This window comes from Lycorma delicatula, chromosome 4 (assembly GCF_047948215.1).
Source record: "Lycorma delicatula isolate Av1 chromosome 4, ASM4794821v1, whole genome shotgun sequence".
NCBI lineage: Eukaryota > Metazoa > Arthropoda > Insecta > Hemiptera > Fulgoridae > Lycorma > Lycorma delicatula.
Window position 1 is genome coordinate 104,280,342 of NC_134458.1, and position 17,152 is coordinate 104,297,493.

At 29.4% G+C, this 17,152-nt stretch overlaps 1 protein-coding gene across 2 annotated transcripts in view; it reads left to right on the plus strand.

Annotated features, from left to right (window-relative positions):
* Positions 1-17,152, plus strand: part of LOC142323723 (matrix metalloproteinase-2-like) — a 691,023-nt gene that overhangs the window by 284,100 nt on the left and 389,771 nt on the right. The window contains exon 1 of one of the 2 annotated variants that reach the window (XM_075363879.1): positions 5,520-6,153. The exons of the other annotated variant lie outside the window; for it this stretch is intronic. The gene's annotated coding sequence lies outside the window, so the exon portion shown is untranslated. Of the gene's footprint in view, positions 1-5,519; positions 6,154-17,152 lie in introns of those variants that run through there. 2 annotated transcript variants of the gene reach the window in all.

The following is a 17,152-nucleotide window of genomic DNA, read 5'->3' on the forward strand; positions in this document are numbered from 1 at the left end:
TTTTTTCACATTGTAAGCGTAAATAAGCGTAAAAATTTTTAGTATGAGACCATTTGCTACTACGTACAATACCCCAAGTCAGGAAGTTTAAATTAATTTTTTTTATTATAATACAAATATCGATACAGTACAACGGTTATTTAAGTAATATATTTTTTAAATAAAAATTATCCAGAAAATACAGTATGAGAGTAATTGAATCCACTGCTAAATTACAATTTTTGATGGTTGAGAACCAGGATCGAAACCGGTTACAAGAATATATATATTGCAACAGGACCGGTATAACGGACCTGAGTAACAGTTCCTGCCAATTAAAAAGAAAGTAGTAGAAAATATAATAACGGGAGGAATCCAAAAAGGGGCTGAAAGAAACCGTTTAGTAAAGCTAACAGGTCCGTTTAGCAGTCGTCCTTTGTAATACTGCCCGTTGACATACCTAAACAGATGTCGTCCCGTGAGAAGAGTTACCGGACCCAGGTTAGGGATGCATGGGAAACTGAAAGGTATCGGTCGATCGTTCTCACGCTTAACTGCTGTCTGATCCTGCAGGTCAAGAGGAGAGGAGTATAAATAGTCTAGGGAAGACGAGTTGAAATCAGTTTTGCGAGATCTGAGCTTCGAGAGTGTTCTACGCGAGGAGTTATTATGCGAGCTTGAAGCGAGAGTATTCTGCGAAGAGGTTAGTGAAGGAGCAAATTTCTAGTGCGTACAAGTTCGATGCGATTAAGGTGACGTCATAAGTAATCCCAATTAATGAAAACAAGAAGTAGTTCGTGAGTTACTGTTAGAATATAAGTGAAAGAGATAATGTACTAAATTTCATTCTTAACTCGTTAGGGAAGTTCTATTTGTGAAGAGGAAAGATAGTTGCAGTGAAAAATCTTTATACTTGCCTTATCTATTGTACTACTGTTGTTAATACAAGACTAGTTGTTAAAAGTGTTAAGATTAGCGGTCATGCTAATGTCTTTTGTCAATGGAACTGAATTCTGATTTTCAATATTTAACTACCAATAAATAAATCCTGATGATTACTTTAAATTCTGTTTTGAATGTGATATTATTATTATTATTATTATTATTATTATTATTATTATTATTATTATTATTATTATTATTATTATTATTATTATTATTATTATTATTATCATTATTATCATTATTACTGTTGCCATTATTGTTATTATTTTGATTATAATTGAGAATTGTTTATTATTCTTATTGTCATTGTTATTATTGATTTGTCCTATTTTACTTATGCTTTAAACTAATAAATTGTAATTACATTAACACTTTCAATTGTCAATTTCTCAATATCCTGATCGAGCCCGGAACACACGACCATATATATATACAAACACACATACTTTATTTATGTACTGTTTTGAATTTAAAAGAGTATGCTATTATTGTAGATTTTTGAGATAATAACAAAATTCACCTCATTTTAGCAAACAAAATTACATAAAAATCATTTAACAAATTCTTTTTCACAAGGAAATACATAAAATAGATTTTTTTTTCATCTTTATTACACTAATACTCTCAAACATGTGCCAACACATACAAATTTATCTTCGTTATATACACAATTTTAATAGATTTTCATTCCTGAGAGCGATATCTACGTTAAATAGAAATTTTAATTACTCTATGAGATAAGAAATATGTAAAAATATGATAATACAGAGGTTATGTAACCTAACACAATTAAAAATAACTCGTTTAAAATTGAGTGAGAAGTGGTTACTTCTGGAACCTCTCCATTAACTGAATTCTAATATACGAAGTAAACTGGACAAACGGCTTTTAAAATATAATTAAAATTTACTTAAAATAATTAGACTTTAAAAGTTTAATGTGCAGTAACTTATAATTGAATTTGAATCGACATTCTGCAACGTAACACATCACATTTTATTCTAAGGATAAACTAAAAATTGGAAAATAATATTTACTAATCAACAAAAGCAAGTGTTAAAAAAAAATTGTAAATAATTTAAAATGATAATCAAAATGTAAGACATAATCACGTCCAAATACTTATTTAATTCCTTAGACACTTTTTTTAATCGGCGCCTGCTTCTACAAAATTAATTTCTAGATATATGAATTTCTTCTATATTACTATATACTATATACTATATACTATATACTTCATAAAAACCAGTACCGATATTACATCAGTGGAATTCATATTTATGTGCTTTGATTGTGTTTCTGTTTGCGATTTAGTTTTTTTTTTTATATACGCCACTTATAGATCCATTCAAGTACCACATAAGTATGATCATGTATTTTGGCGCTGATTTCTTTTGAATCAACACCAAAATTAATTCGAAGAAATTACGTATATGAACGAAATTATTCCTTACTTTTTAGCGCATTTTGCTGTCAGTTTAATTTTTTTTTTAATAATTATTTTATAATTTTCTGTGCATGATTAATAACGATAAGTTATTCCGCGGAGGTAATGTGCTCTTTTTGGTGACATAATGCAGCTGCCTTCTGTCAAAGGCCAATGGTGTTTTGTTCAATCTCCTTGGTGTGAAGCAAAATAAACCTGCGGTATCAGTTTTCATTCTGTGAGCTAATAATAAACATTAGACAGAGTTTAAAACTCTGCCAAAACTTGCGTTTTGACAAAGTTACCGCTGGCCAATTAAAATTTGAAAGGTTTAAGACGAGATATCTTGATTTATCATGATTTTATTAACGGTAATATATATCTTAGGCAGAAACTCACATTACCTGTCCTACAAAAAACCATTTAACATCATTTCACGTGACATATACATATAGAATATCAGTTCTACCGACCCGCCGGACGGCGAAAACTTTTTTGGTCAATTTTCAGACCAATTTTTTGTCTTAAACCTTTTTTCAACATCATAGTACCACCGAAAAAAGCATCTACATCGATAGGAAAAAGGTTATGTGCAAAAAAATAAAATAATTACAAAAATAAAGAACAATCATAAAAGCGGAAAAATAAAAATATTTAAAAAAAACTTAAAACATAATTCTACAGACACTCATTGTGCAATATAATAATAAAAAAGCAGTAAAAAAATATACGAACGTTATAAAAGCTGGAACAGTAAAAAAAAAGTAATATCAAACAATCTTTTCTTTATTATTTTTGTAATTTTTTGTGCCTTTAAAAAATACTTAATTTTTCATACAAGTAACATAGAAAGACCGGACACTATATAAAAATATATATATTTTTTACGACGTATAATAACTGATTATATTATACAATTATTTGGAATTTATAACTCACAGAACTACAGTCTTACGTGTACAGGTCTTTGTTGGATATATAAACCATATATTTTGTTGCAAACATCAAGCAATTTATTTAGGTACTGCTAAAAACATTACCCTATTTGTAACTGTTAAAGTAAAGTAAAGCCACATTGTACATTTCGAATAAACGTTTTTAGGGCAATCTCATGAATATTCTTATGACAAATCCTTTTCTGAAAACTGCTATATATTAGATACTGAAACTATGCGTAAAACAGGGTGATATTAAAGTATGGAAACTACTTCACATTTAAAACTCATGAATAGTAGGGAGTAAAAACCATGTGCGGATGTACACATTTACAAAATTATTACTTTATGGTGTATTTGAAATTTTTGTCTGCCGTATTGAATCGAACATAATTTTTAAAGAGGACGGTGGATATTTTATACTGATTTTAGTGTAAATTTTACTAGAAAAACGATGGCGTAAACAAATTTTCGATAAATTCCTTCTTTTTTGAGTTATAAAAAAATCAATTAGAAAAATCAGAAAGTCGCGGTCATAGTCACAGTCATTTTTAGACTAATAATCAAAAACCGATTTGAGACCCAATATATTTTTCGGAGGTTGAACTCGATTTTGAGCCGAGCGTATATGTTGCACTTCAAGTATCTGAGAATTTTCTTACGTAAATTAACGATGTCTACGATTATAAATTTTATTACCCGTATAATTTCTTCTTCCTATCAGTGACCTCGCAGACATAGACGTTATGAAAATATTAATATAAAACTGAAAGACGAATCTATGCCGATTATGTGTATGACTTAACCTGATGGAAATTTTCATTCAGGATATAAAAGAATGTTGCTTTACTCGCGGGAGATTAAGTTTTATCGAAGCCAGATTACACAATGACTTTCTCAAGAAGCTGATATTGATAATGAAATTCAATATGCCTCCAATCATCAAAACTTTATTAAACATGTCATCCTTTAATTTTATTATAAAACTAATTTGTTTGTACGTATATTGCGATAATAATTCAAACTAATTTTTTATAGATAATGATATTAAATGTAGTAAATAACTGTCTGAAGAAGTCGATATTGACATGGATAATGATCGATATAGACTACGTGATTAAATTTAGTAAAAGAAGTTCTAGGTTATATATTTATACGTTTTTTTATTTATGATCTATATAGTAGTGAGATTGGTGAGGTTTGAACTGTGGTAAACATTTCGGGGGTCATAAGATAGCTACAGCTAAACTTTCGTAATGATTGGTTCTGTAGTTTTCGTGGTTACCGAGAACAAAAGAAAAAAACAATTGCCTCTCTATGCAGTAGTGAAATAAAACAAACAATATTCCTGACTGGACGTAGTATTACATTTTTTAATCAGTAAGATTCGAAATTTTTAAATAATGAAAATACGTCAAGATTTTTAGTTCGATTTTTATCTAAAAATTTAAACATTGAAAAATTTTTTTTAAATTACAATCTTTATTATACAAGGTTATATGTCTCTGGTAGAAACTTAACACGTTACCCACTTTTTTATTATAAACATTGAATTAAATTAAATAATTTTTAAACGAATTTACAGCTACTTGAAAGTTTTAATTAAACTTTCCTTTTTAACTAAGACTGTTTAAAAGTTAATTCAATTTTTACATAAAAAATGTGCATAATCTAGAAATTTCTAATAGGAGTCTTACGTAAAAATATTTTTAATTCTTTTCATCCGCACGTAATCTGAGGTAGGATTTTGTTAAACTCAAATCCACTTCGTGCTTACATAATTAATAGACTTGCCCTTCGATATCCTTTTCTGGGCTAAGGAATAAAATAATAATATGCTTTTTTCTTTTTATTCATTCTTTGTATAATCTACTTACTTACTTCGAAAGAAGAGATATAATTTAGTAAATGTCGATTGTATTATTCAGCTTTACGTATTCAGTATTTTTTATTTTTTAACATCCTTTGATTGAAATGAGTTAGTTTGTTGCTTAAACATTTTTCCTAGTCTCTCTTACGGTTGTGACCTACGTAAAGTCAAATTAAGAATCACTGACTGAATTTGATTTCTTTCAGTGTAATAATGCTCACTAAACCCTTTTTCTAAAACAGAATGTGAACAATCATTTTTAGGATACAATATTATCAGCAATTATATTGAATCTTAAATCTAGTGACTTATTTTCTACAATACCCTATCAAAACAGATTTAAGTATAAGTCATAAAACTTAATATTAAGAAGTACACTACTAGGAAAAATTTCTTTTTAAAATGATGTACTAGCGTTTATAAACTGACAAACCGGGTTTGGCTGGTTTACCAAAAAAACCGAACTAATATTTTTCAAGATATTTTGTAAAAACGGAAAATACATTTTAGAAAGATATGAATAAGGGAAATAATATTAGGAAAATAATAATAAGAAGAAATAGCAAAAGTAGAAAAAAGAATTTTAAGAAAATTTATGGATCGAAGTATGAAGATGGAATTTACAAATGAAAAGTGAAAAAGAAATATACAAATATACTGAAAAACTAGGGGACAATCCAGAAAAGAGGATTATACTTTTATAGACATTTATGCAGAATAAACCCAAAGATTGACAAAACAAATATTTAATTTCTACATAAACAGAACCACAAAGACTAACCGGTTTAAAGAAACAGAAACTGATCTAAAAAAATTAAACATTTTTAAGGATCTGTGTAAAGAGAGAGTTATATTTAAAAAGTGATTCGAAAATCTAATTTTTCAGAGAGAAAGAAAATAAGGGCCTGAATAGATAGACGGAAGAAAGCCGACAAAAATAGAGCAAAAGAATAAAAACATTTTGGAAAAAGAAACAGCAGACGAAAAGAAAAAATAAGGTAAATAATATTTAATGAATATTATTCTTAAAGAAAAATATTTTTTTGATATTTATTCGGCCAGGATGAGCTTTCTTAAAAAAAAAATCATTAAATTAATATAATCATTGTAGGAAATGTGATAAAGTGCCCACCTTTTTTAAACCGATTCTTTTTTGGGATTTTTATTTCAGTTATAGATATTGGTAAAACTATTTTAAGAGACAAGAGTTATGTATCCTACTAATAAATTAAACATTCTACTTTTTTCGTACGTGCTTCCCTAACACTCTGTAAAAAACGTATTTTTAATATATTACTCTCTAAACTCATTTTCGGAAACACGTTTTAGCGGATTTCCAAAGAAACTATAGAAATCGCTACTGTGCTCGATCAGATTTTCTTAGTTGGTTCGGAGTCGGAACCAACTTTTCTTTAGATTCTAATTTTGTATTAAATTAAAAATAAACCGTCTAAATTTATTATACTATAAACAGCTGTTTTTAATTATTTTTGTAATTCGTAACATCTTTCTGCTAAGTATTATTTTTCATAGACTTTATTAACATCAAATTTTCTCAGAATTAAATTTTTTTACAAATATTGATAATAAAATTTATCCATTTATTAGTCGTTTAACAAAGTTTATTTTACTTCAAACCTAACGAAACATTTTTTCTTCACCGAATTTTTCTGTTTTACGTTGGATATCATGAAAATTACAGGAAATACAATTTTGGGACCTGCTTTGTTCGATTTTTCAAGTTACAAAACAAGTAACCACAACTTTACCACTTATAAAAATATAATGCCTTAAAAATTTCAGTATGATCTCATTTCACCGGAGGAACGAAATCCGGGCGAAATTTTTCGCTAGCCATAACTCGATAACAAAAGGTTTTCGGACATATGTTCCGAAAACTATTTTTAGCTCTAGAACGTATTCCCAAATTATTCCCTTACTTCCTGAATTACTCTGTATAATTCTTTACAGAATTATACAGAGTAATTTCTTTTTCTTCTAGTTTAATAATAATAAGCACCCTTAAAATTTGTTTTTCAATTCCAGTATCTTTTTTACATAATACTATTCTATAAATTTAAAAAGTATATAAATAATTTAAAATACAATAAACTTTGTAACTATAATCCAAAATTTAAATGTTATATAAGCTTTCTAAGGAACGTATATTATGATCCACATTTCTTACAGTGTGAAAAGTGTTTGTTTACTTTTTGCGCAAAATCACCACTATATATTAATTTTTTTCAATTTTATAGAATTAATAAATTATTATTTATCTAAAATATAGATAAATACAATTTTTACAAATTTTTAAAATATAAATATCTTTTGATCGGAATTACATGAAAAGAGAACATGCGTCCCTGTTACAAATGAGGGATGACATGAGTTTATAAAATATATATTGAAATTCAATTAATTATCTTATTCTAAATTAATAAATCAAAGATATATCTACATGGAATATAATTTAATATTTAAAGTAAACAGTATTTAAAAACTCATATAAAAAATGTAATACATATAAGGTTTACTAAATTATGATACAGCATATCCTGTAGCTTGTTTAACGCTAACTCAAAATATCCTGAAACAGAAAGCGAGTGTACATATACTTACACGCACGCGCGCGCACATACACCACAGAGAGAGAGAGAGAGAGTAAGAGAGAAAGACAACTTGCATTCCGGTATCATTTTTCTCTTTCATGAAGAACGAATCTCTCTCCCTTTAAAAAGAACCCTTACTAAGCACGCACAACAAAAGTAGGGGTAGGTTTCTTATATTTTTATCACGCAATGTTCACTTTCAAAGTTCCCCTCTACGGTTAGTCATTCAACCAAGACTAATCTGTAGTTAACGTAGACATACTATCTATGTTAGGTGAAGGAGTTTTACCCAGGTTATATATATATATATACAAAAGTAAGGAAAGAAAATAGAAACGTTTTGTGGAAACTTAGAAAGAATGTTTTAAGAAATACTGTCAGTGTAGATTCATGACTAAGGGAAATATAGTTTAAATACAGAGAAAACAGTGAAACAAGATTAAAGAAATCTATTATAAACGTAGATTAATTAGAGAGAAAAAATTAAAGAGAAGGAAAAATACTCAAAGAATTAGATTATTTAGGTAGTAAAATTACATCAAAGGATTTTACAAAGTAAGACAAATATTAAGAACAGGTTATATAAGAAAGGTTTTAACGTAAAATATATATTCTTAGAATATGAAAAAAAAATTTCTTAAATACCTGAATAAAGTATAGTGCTATCGTAAAGCTTTATATTCCATAAAATATGTATAATATAAAGTTGGAAAATAAAAGTGCATAATAAATTTAAATGTGTTGATGTAGCTGAGTTTTTAAAATTATATTGTACTGTTATAGTTAGGTAAGAATAATTTCTTAGATGAATCAGAAAAAAAAGTTTTTGTGAAAAATCCTAAAAAGGTGGGAAAATATATAGGTAATTAAATCGTACCATAAAGGTGCCCAAAAAAGGAAGTTTATAAGTTGAAAACTCAACTGGAAGTCAAATATTATATATACATATGTATAAATACACAGGTTCGCACGCACGCATGCGCGCGCGCACACACACACACACACACACACAGAGTGATTCACACAGAAAGAAACAAATTTTCAGTATACTCTACTCGTGACAACAAAGAAGAAAGTTCATATAAGGCAAACTAAATAGTGGCAAAAATTAAATTTTGTGGTTTTATATGAAATCTGACATAGAAAATTGAAAAAAAAAATACCAGAACCGTATTTTTATTAGCTTTCTTATATTTTATAGTAATTGTAATACAAATAATATTCTATGAAAAAATCTGTCACTCAAAAAAATATGATGCCATGCAATGACTAGGAACAATGAAATATAATTTTATTAATGTAATCTTGTGTTTATATTATAAAATACAATAATATTTGAAATAAAGAATAAATATCATACGCCTACTCGAATACCCATTTTCATATTGAATTCAATATGTATGTATACTTTTTGTCCCGGATTTTGATTTTGATTTCGGATTCGGATTAAGTGCCGTTAAACGATAACAAAAACACACGAACGGCCGCGATCGGTCGTCGGGTTCATTTCAAAATCGTCACCAAAAATAAAATATTGTAATAACAATCATTACGCAAAAACGGTGTAACCTATTAAGCTGGTTCAAATCCACTAACGTAAGGTTTACTAAAATATATAAATATCAATTTTTTAAATCAGTCGTAAGATTCCAAAATGGTGTAATATTTAACTTTTTAATTATAAAAAGAAAAAAAAAACAGTGCCATAAAATCGGCAAAACACGAGATAAATAAATTATATTAACTTAGTGAATTAGTGAATGCAGTGAATACATTCACTAAGTTAATTTTTTTTTTTTCAGAGTTAGAGATAATAAATTTATTAGTAATGAATTAATAATTTAGAGAACAGTAATAATAATGAATATTCGTTCGAGAAAGTCTTTCTACTTTTCATCGATAAGTCGTTTATTTATATTTTTAATGAAATTAGTTGAATTACAAGAACCAAGTAGGTATAATACCTTGTTTGAAAATTTAAGCCCTAGAAATAATAATGTTTTGAACAGAAAGCTGTTTGGTTTAGGGAGTCGAATCGATGATGTACTCCTAGTTCTCATTCTTGTATTATTGTCAACATTACCCATCCCCGATTACAACTGATCAGGAAAAAACATTGAAAGGACTTCACAAAAAAAAATGATGTGGACGCCACATGACTTCCTTGTACGCCTATTAAATTACATAATGAAGTGGACAGTTACAAAATTGCATTGTTGTGCACACCACATTGCATCACATTTTTTTTTGGTGTCCGTATCAGAATTTCATATTAGTTTATACATTTTGTTTCACTCGCTGAAGTAGTTATGCGATGTAAGTAAACGGATCCGTGTGTGTGTTACGTGTCGGATCCGTAACCATGCACACATCCGTTCGAATCCCGACTTCATGCACATATATTTTTTTTAAACTTTTTTTTAAATTTAAATATATTGATTTATTAATAATTATTAACCTCTGTAAAAATTTTTGAATTTCACTAATAACTTCTGATTTTTTTCATATTTTTTTTGTTATTATTTAATTATTTATTATTCATCGTAATTTTTTTTACCATGAGTTTAATAATTATTAATAAATCAATATATCTAAATTAAAAAAAAAAAGTTACAAATGATATATATGAAGTCGGATTCGACCCGGTGTGCATTCTCCTTGAATGATCTAAATATTTCATTAATTAAAATTTTATTTGGCTATAACTCTGGAACTAATGAAAATAACAACCACTTATGACATATCGTTGAAAAGTTCTCAATGAGGGCTTATTACTGCAGTTAAGAAAAAGTCCAAACTCCAAATGTTTTGGATTTTGTCCTCTTTTGAACAATTTTTATCCAGTCGATTGCAATCAAAAGGGGAGGTGCACTACTAAATGTTACAACAGTCCTAAATCCAAAATGTCAACATCTTACGGCTAATAGTTTTTGAGTTATGCGAGATACATACATACGTACGTACGTACAGACATCACGCCGAAACTAGTCAAAATGGATATTTCCGTTAAAATCTGAAAACCGAAATTTTTCGCGATCACAGTATTTCCTTTACTTCGTACAAGGAAATAAAAACACTGCTTTAAAATCATAATTTTAATGATCATCAAAAAAGATAAGACTTCCTTTACTATCCATCAATCTAACAAACAGTTATTGAATAGATAACGAAGAATTTAAATGGGTGTCATTAAGTTCTACCCACCATTCATCGTATTACAGAATGCGCTATTTGATAAAGGTGTAGTATGTAAATGCGTAATATTTAGTTAAAGTGATTTAAAATGATTTAATCGCTTTGTTCTCCTTAAAATCCGTATAATTCTAAAGATCACACTTAAAAAAAACCATTCATTCCTAAAATTGGTAATTTAAAAAAAAAAAAACTGAGATTTTCGCCAATTAAACGGTACATTCATATTTCATACAAAATGGATGTATAAATCGTAGAAAAGTACGAATAGATAAATGTATACGACTGTATAATTACTGGAGATATTTTTTTACTGCTAAAAATGTTAAAGTTGTGAGCCACACCCATGAGTATACCGCCTGGAATAAATTACTGAATACTGAAACACACACAATACTAATCTCACAACTGTCAGTTTATTCTACAGAAACATAACCGTTCCATTACAACTTCAGGGCACCGAATGTAATTAATTTCTAATTTCACTTCTGTTCTATCTCTATAATACAAATTCGTAGTTTTACAACGGAAACCGTCACGTAGTTTTGAAACTGCATTATCCATCGATAAATCATCATACATTTGATTATTTCTAATGTATGTACACTATCAGCTGAAATTCCCAAAAGGGATTTCCTCCGATATCAGTTCTTGTATTAATATAATATCAGGGGAGAAAATTACGAACAATGTTTCAAATTTAATCTGGTTTTAATTTTTTCTCTGTTGAATTTAGTTTATAATAAATAATAATACATGTATTTTGAAATCACAAATTAAAAATAATAAAAGGAACCGAAACCCGACTATCACAAAATAATTTGTAAAAAATAAAACCCACATAAAAATCATGCGCAATTCTGTGTATGACTGTCGGTTTTCTTACACCACAATTTTTATTCGTACAAGGAAGTATAATAGCGAAAAATTTCGGTTTTCAGATTTCAACGGAATATCCATTTTGACCATCCCTGAATCCATTTGACTAGTTTCGGCGTGACGTTTGTACATACGTACGTACGTATGTATCTCGCATAACTCAAAAACGATTAGCCGTAGAATGTTGAAATTTTGGATTTAGGACTGTTGTAACGTCTAGCTGTGCACCTCCCTTTTGATTATAAGCGACTGGGCCGAAAGTGTCCAAAAAAGCCCAAAATCCAAAACATTCGGATATTGGACTTTTTCTTAACTGCAGTAATAGGCCCTCATAGAAAGTTTTTCAACGATATAAGTGGTACTTATTTTCATTGGTTCCAAAGTTATAGCTCAATAAAGCTTTAATTAATGAAATATTTGGATCTTACAAGGGAATTCACATCGGTAGGAATCCGACTTCATTTCCTTTTTTTTTAATTTAAATATATTGATTTATTAATAATCATTAACCTGTGATTGTAAAACATTTTACAATAAATAATAATTCAATAATATAAAAAAATATGAAAAAAATGTAATAAAAAAATATAATTATATAAAAAATATATGTAATTTAATAGGCATACAAGGAATTCATGTGATGTCCACATCAGATTTTTTATTCTGTTTCCACGTTAAAATTGCAGATCATAACTAATCACGCTTCTAACTTGCCGCGCTCAAATTTTTTGACTATAAATTGAAGAACTCAAAAATGAATCAACCAATTTTCATCAAATTTTGAGATGCACAACTTCAATAAATTACCACAAAATATCTAAATTTCAACGATTCAATCTAAATTAATCAAGTAGTTTTAGAGATTTTCAAGCCACATAACTTTATACATAGACCTAAATATAAATAATAAATATAAAATAATTAAATAAATATATTTACAAAGTGATTCCAAATTGCACGGCAATCTCACGGGAGATGATTCTATAGCCAAAAATAAGAAAAAAAGTACATATAAACAGAGATCAGAGAATGGTTCGTTATCGAGTATAGGCTCGGGAAACATTTAACCCTGCTTTTTTCTTACTCTGTGAAATTAAACCGCATTAGAATTCTTGGGGTACGTATCAAGATATAAATTTGAGTTTCCTTATAGTTTTTGATCTAAGAAACTAAATAAAAGTGGTCCCAGACCCTATCTCACTTACGTTTTAAGAAAAACTGAGTAAAAATCGAAAAGATTTTATCGGAATAAACACTTTCTTAGGTTTAGAATAAAATAATTTTGTTAATTTATTAATAAACAAATAAAAATTTCTAATTAACTTTGTGGAGTATTTAATTCTGAGAAAATTTATTTAAATAACGTCTTTCTTTTTTCTGTTTAGCCTCCGGAACCACCGTAAGATATTACTTCAAAGGATGAATCAGGGTGATATATATATGAATGTAAATAAAATTTAGTCTTATACGGTCTCAGATCGACCGTTCCTGGAATGTGTAGTTAATTGAAACCCGACCACCAAATAACACCGGTATCCACGATCTAGTATTCAAATACGTATGAGTAACTACTAGGATTTGAACCTTAAAACTCTCGACTTCGAAATCAGCTGATTTGCGATGACGAGTTAACCACTACACCAACACGGTGGATTTGTAGATAACACCTACTAAAATTAAACAAAAAGTTGAGAAGTTCAATGAAATTGATCTAATAGTTTTGGAAATTTTTGAGTCACAAATTTTATATATAGAGCTATAAAGTTATACAATACTTTTCTTTTAAAAGTCTGTAAAAAAAATAAAACAAATTATTTAATTAATATTTTCCAAATAATACTTAATGTACCTAGTTGAACTAAAAAATTTCATTTATGAAACATAAATAACTACTGCAGACACAAATAACATTTAAAAATTCTATGAAACAAAAATAAATATTAAGTTATCAACGTACAACAATTTTTAATAACGTTAAATAATTTTTTAAAAGATGTACGTAAAGTAATTTTAATGACGATAAAACTTTACTAATAAAGCAAAAATATGAAAAATATTGTTTATTATTATTATTATTATTATTATAAACGGGATAATTAAAAAAGGAAATAACTCTGAGCATTAAAAGACTTTTCTTTAGAATAAGAGTTCGTTAGAAAAAGGATAGACAAAGGATTAAACTTTATCGCAGTCATTGTTCATTCCAGTCAAGGACACAACAAATTCCAGGTTAGCTTTTTTTCCAGGATTCCAGTTTCCCACTGAGGAATTGTCGGTATTCATTCTAAGCAATCTTTTCCTTTTGCGTTCATTTAATCACGCTAAGAGGTCGCTCTCAGTTATATGGTTAGACAGCAAAAGGCTGTTTGTCTTCTCTTAAAACAGAGCTTGGATTTCCCATAAAAAGATTGTATAACAAAATAAAGACAAATGGTTAGTTAACTACGAAAGCAACAGTATATTCATTTATTTAATGTAATGCTTCGTAATATATATATATATATATATATATATAGGTAATATTTTACAGGAATACCGATCTAATAAATTCAATAACAGACTAAAAAAAAAACCGAATTAATTCATTAGTTTTCCCAACAGTAAAATAAATCATATCAGAAATAAGAAATCTATTAACAGCTGAGTCTCTAAATGTTTTATTTTTTTATATAATAAAATGTACTTGTCTGACCTAGGTATTTTAAACCAATAAAAAGATTCGTTTTTTATTTTAGCTTATCTATAGTAACAAAATGAATAAATCGTGGAATCTTAACACAAAAAAAGTATATATTTTGCCATTCTACATTACCTTCTTTTATTTTATTACTATTTTTTTACCAAATATTACACAAATGAGAACGAATGGTTGATTTTTTAATTTAAAGTCTATTTTTATTATTTTACACACTCCGTTATCAGTTTCCATAGATTATACTTTCTCGGCGAATATAGTTAAATAAAGTATAGCTACATCGAAGGAAAAGTACAGTGATCATGTCATAGATGAAATATCTATTTTATTTTTGAAAATTTTTATGTTTTAGAGTCCAACTAGTTCATCAAGACTAAAAAAAATATGTATATATGTGCGTACGTATGGCGCACTGCTTTTGACCTTCTATGTCAGGATTGATAAAGCCGATTTTCTTCAAATTTGGCTCAAATATTTCTATATATGGGCATTGATCTTTATTAAAGCAAATTTATTATCTACAAGGTAAATATAAATAATCCAAAAGTTTTTTTTAACCTCAACCCACATCTTTTTTTTTGTTCACATTGATTCAGAGAAATGCCATTTACGTACGCCCCACAAATGGGGCAATGTCGGACTCGCACAGGTTCCGCTAGATGTTACTAAGAGCGTATGTATACCTGCACCCTATCGACTAAAACTCTTGTCTCACCGATTATTCCCCCCCCCCCCCCGGGGCAGCCCTGCAACCAAGCATACTCGGCCCCGAGAGGTGCCATCGAGCTCACGGGATCCAGAGTCCCCGTGCATCATCACCAACGCCCATGCTCGCAAGAGAGGACGAAAGAAGGCTCCACAGAGGACTACCCGTCATCCCGTCGCCCTCTGGTCCTGTGCTTCTGCCTCGCACCGAGGACTTCTTATCGGTCTATCTGATCTTCTGGAGTAGACCACCAACCGAGTCCAAGTAGCATAGCCTCATCTTTCTTCTACTCTAATATAGAGGCCTCCCAGGGTGCTATCAAGCTCAGGAGGTCGGAGTCCCCGTGCATCATTACCAACGCTCATCCTCGCAAGTGTGGAGAAACGAAGGCTCCGCAGAGGACGGTCCATCACCCCGTCGCTGTCCGGTCCTATGCTTCTGCCTCAAACCGAGGACTTCTTATAACTGTGTCTGATCTTCCGAGGTGGTCCACTATCCAAATCCAAGTACTGTGCCCTCGTTTTCCTTCTCCACTAGTATGTCTTTAACGAGTCTATCTACTGCATTCCACTCACGAGGGCCTTAATCCAACCTACCAACCCACCCACCCGCCTCTTAAAATTAAAATATATACTTTTTGTTCTTTTGCTCTATCTCCCTTCGGTTTGAATATTTTTCAAACATTTTTTGAAAGTTTATATTCCATAGAGCTATCGAGAAATTTCTAAATAAATAGATCCCGGACCTAAAATGCCGAATGTTCTTTTGAAAATTTTCCTTTTTTTATTTTGGCCTCTATTGAAGGGGGGGGGGATCTTAGGTTTAGAGTAAACTTTACTTAAGCAAATTTGTTAAGCTTAACCGATAAATAAGTACTTTTAGAAAACGTTTTCTTAAAATATATTATCCATCTCTAAAAAACGTATATTGGTTTTGTTTTAACTCTTTCAATTTTTATTATTAATAACCGGGAAAGTCTTGCAATACTTTGCCGGCTTCTTTTTTATACAAATTCCTTAAATAATAACAATATCCACCTTTTCCATTCCAGACACTAGTTTTTGTATATCTTGATACTGTACTTCGACTTATTATGGAAGGGATACTGCTTCCATTGCTACTTTTAATAAATTTCCGAACTATTTAAAAAAAAAAATTCCAAACAGTCTATTTAAAAGTCAATTAAAGTTTTTCTTTTACAGAAACAATATTACTGCAACTATGAATTTTCAATAATACTAATTACTTTTTCTTAAATACCTCGTTCGATATGTATATAATAAATATGTGCTCAAATAATTTTTATAAACGCCTTCTGAATTTAGAATTAGATTGTAGTTGTTTCTTGTATTTCATATCGTCAATGTACTTCTTTCCTTAACATTATTATGTTCTATATATATAAAAATGAATGTTTGCTTGTTTGTCCCATATGCTTTCCTATACCATTCATCCGATTGCGATGAAACTTTGGTGAGTTGTGCGCACGCCCGCGAATGTTTCTGAATTAGTCTGGACCCGCTAGGTGGCGCTGGGGGTCGATATATTTCGAAAAATTATATCTATGGTCCGATTTGGCTCATTCAAAATATGTGTTACATGGAAAGAAATACTTCTGCAAAACATGGACCCGCTAGATGGCGCTGGGATTGAGATATTTGGAAAAATTAAAGTTATGGTCCGATTTGGCTCATATTCAGAATATATATTGGTTATGTGAAAAGAAATATTATTGCGAAAAATGGACCCGCTAGGTGGCGCTGAGGTTGAGATATTTAGAAAAATTTACCACATAACAGTCTGAGGAAGTCGATGTTGACATAGACAACGATCGATATAGACAATGACAATCAATATAGACGATATCTCTCGATATATACAACTTTAACCTCTGGGACCACCATTAGGTATTG